The 3,566-nt window shown below is 38.6% G+C and overlaps 1 pseudogene across 1 annotated transcript; it reads right to left on the bottom strand.

The window, feature by feature from the left end:
* Positions 1-705: 705 nt before the first annotated feature.
* Positions 706-2,228, bottom strand: LOC308641812 (protein arginine methyltransferase NDUFAF7, mitochondrial-like; annotated as a pseudogene). Its single transcript has one exon. The product of its transcript is annotated as a protein arginine methyltransferase NDUFAF7, mitochondrial-like (transcript).
* Positions 2,229-3,566: the final 1,338 nt, after the last annotated feature.

Here is a 3,566-nt window from a genome sequence, read left to right as displayed (position 1 = left end):
GACAAAAGCTGGGACTTACTCCCATGAAATAGCTAATAATGGAGATTTCTTACAGTTAGAAGCAAATCTCTTCAATCTTGCAGTCACTCAAACAGCAGCTGTCAAAGTCCCCTTTCTTTCTAATTAAAAACATGTCTCTGTATTTCTATAATCTTATCCAAGGGGAAAGAGTTTGTCCACCAACTTCTGAAGGCAGCAATGAAGAGAACAAAAACAATTTGTCACCTGAAGACCCAGACAGCAGCTGAAGACAAACTTGGGTAGAACCTGAGTTTCAGAAATCAATCTTTCCACTTAGGTTTGCAAACACAGTCTATGAATGTTTACTAGTTGCTGCTTTACATAGATTAGTTCATTAGCATATTTGGAACAAATTCAAAAGAGGTAATCTCTCCTGAACAGGTTTCTTCCCTTGAACAATCCCTAGAGGAAGAAGACTTGGGTCTTGCCAAGAAAGAATAGCTGACTGTCAGTGCTGTGAAAAACACCTCATGCGAAAAGAAAAATTCCAGATTGTGATGATTAATAGACTACGATTTCCAGATTATGAAACAATTAGGTAAATCAAGTGACATTTAATCAGGCTTAAGGAGGAAACAGTCCCAGTTCCCTCACCCAGTCACACTTCAGCAAAGGAAAGCCTCACTGTGAGTTTCTGCTCCAGAAGCACTGAGGATCAGAGACAGGGAGCTTGGAACGGGAGGGTCAGTTGAGGTCAATAAGATCTAATTTTTGAAAACAAAGGCCATCATTTCTCTGCACTTTAGATTGGAATGAAGGCTGTTGATCAATTCTAAATCTGTCTACAGGCGATACAGAGAGTTTTGACTTCTCTGCATTCACCTGATGACTTCCACCATGAAGTTTCTGATGAGGTAGCAAGGAAAAAAGTTAAATCTTTCTTCCTTCTTCTTAGGATTTATTAGCATATCATATCCCTGAGGTAACTGCTGTCTCATTGATTGGGTCATCTGATTTATCTTAAAGAAACTTCAACCGCACATCAATACCCATATTTTTCAAAAATGTTACTTGTTCTATTGGACCCAAAGACGCTACTATTTCTTATGCCATTCTGCGCAAATAATGGAAACCCACATCAGCTGTAAGGTTTGCTGTTCCAGGGACAGTTAAGACATTACGAAGCTTGTGGCCACAAAATCCTCTGAAGGTGTGTCTTCATTCCATTATGACCATAATCAGCAGTCAGTATAGCACCTCCAGTTAATGCAATGTATTGAAAAAGTTCCTGAATAATAACCCCAGCATCAGAACATATTTCAACACAATCCCTTGTTTCATCATGATGACTTCTGCAGGGGTGGTACAAGGAGCCAAAACAAAACTCAATTTATCAGAAACCTGTGGATCAGTATCAATGAATCCTTGTGGTGTTTTCCAAAATTTATGGACAGAAAGAACATCAAAAAATTCATGTGCCCGAGAAAAGCTGTATCCTTTCAAACATCCTGTAGGTCTTGGCCCCAGGAAATTGGAATCCCAGACTTAGAAACACCCTTCATGTGTTCTAGGGATTCAGCATTTCACTCAAAGGGGATCTTCTCTTTAGTCAGTGTTAGTGCATGAGCCTCACTTAATTTTTGGCTCACCTCTACCAAGTGTATTGAAATGTCACAGTTTTTCAGCACAGATCTAAACTGAACACCCTCAAATATCTCCTGTGATGGGACCCCAACTTGGGCTCCAGTTCCACCAGCTAGAAAGGTGCACTTTTTCCAGCAGTTATTCATTCACTAATAAACCATATTCCTATTAGCTCCCCAAAGATCTGACTTCTTTCAGGTGAAGCAATGAAATCTCCTTTTTCTCCTAGCAGTCATGGTGTATGTAATGTCCCTTGGCTGGGTTGGTCAACACTTCCTTCATCTACTTGGCCGCCGTGATGGGACCAGTAGACTTTATTTTGTACATAAGATGCTGCAGCATCGGTTCACCCGGTTGTTTTCTGCCAGTTCATTCCTGGAGCTGAAGTATTTCCCTCTCCAAAGACAAAGAATGATTGTCCACAATCTCACAGCCTTACAGCCATTTCGTGTCTGGCGGGACTCTGGTCTCTGGCCCCTAGTGCCTTCAGGCTGGAGGTGAGCCCCTGAGTCCCAGGAGACCTCAAAGGAGCAACCAAGGTGCTCCGGACAATTTCCACTGGAGCTCAGACTCTGCAAAGCCGAAGCGGCTGCACAGCAAACCTGACCCACTGGGATGCTCATATTAGCTTCCACTGTTATTCCCTAAACCTGGCTTTCCCTCACCTCCACCAAGCAAATCCCACTATATGTGTAGGCATGTATTGGACCTTTTGCTTCACAATGCCTTAGGTACAGGATTATTTAAATATAATTCTGAACCAGGTAAAGATCATCAGGTAATGAACTCTACCAACATTTGGCAGTTTTCAACTTACCTTACAAATGATTAAATTCAGCAACTCCAAATGTAGTATGCTTTTCTTCTAAGATAAAGAACACTAAGCATTGTGCCTCTCTTATTAATAAGTAATAAAATGCACATGAACATATATTTAATTCTGAAAAACTGCACTATACAATCTCAGTTACTGTGGCATAAATTATAACTACAAAACAGAGAATTTCCAGCTGAATTCAAAGAACTAGTAATGCTTTCTGCTTCTAAGAATGAGGTAAAAAGCATTTAGCAGATCAGACAATGCCTATGACAGCCCATAATCTGTGTTTTCTCCAGTATGAAAAATACATTGAAAATATCAGCAGTTATAGATCCTTCCTCCAGAAAGCTATAATACACAGTATTTCTGCTTGATTTACATCTATTGCCAACCTATATAGAGAGGATATAGAGAGAGGATATATCTTTAAAGCAAAAATTACCTGTTGGGCAATAAATCTTCAAATAAAATAAATCAGAAAAGCTAGAAAAAAAAGTAAAATTCATGTGCTTGAAAGCATTAAAAACTAATAAGGAATGAAGTATCTGCTGGGCCAAATTTTAGAAGGAAAGTCAGAGAGATAAATTGCTTTTGGGGTCTCTTTTCTCAAATATATGAAATAATTTTTAAAGTCACCAATTTAAGCTTGAAAATCAGGGAGGAACTTTCTTTAGAAATTGTACCCAGAAGACAAATAAAATCCATGGTCTGCCACAAAGCAGAGAAGTGTCCTTTGTACAAGGCCAAGTTTTTCAGGAGAGACCACAATGGTCTTTAACTCCTGAAGTGGTAACAGTAAACACTACAATGTTCCTCAAAGGAACTCAGACACAGTTCCATTATCTCATCTCCTGATTGGATTAAGGTTATTTGGGGTTATTATTTCTTCAACCCTAAATACCAGCTAGAATTGCAGGAAATCCTCTCTTAAAGAAGAAAGCAACATTTAAAAGTCTTGATTCGTCTGCAATTTTTATGCACAAAATCTGGCACACAACTAAAAACAAAGAATACAAGACAAAGGCTGATTGAAAATCAAGAGCAATAAGAACAAAAATTATTCATATAATGAAAAAATAAGCATTTTAAAATAGGCTCAGTGTGCAGAAATATGTAAATCACAGATAAATAATAAATTGAT

This window comes from Spermophilus citellus (genome assembly GCF_964194105.1).
Source record: "Spermophilus citellus genome assembly, chromosome: 2".
NCBI classification, from domain to species: Eukaryota; Metazoa; Chordata; class Mammalia; order Rodentia; family Sciuridae; genus Spermophilus; species Spermophilus citellus.
This window is presented reverse-complemented; position numbering and strand designations above follow the sequence as displayed.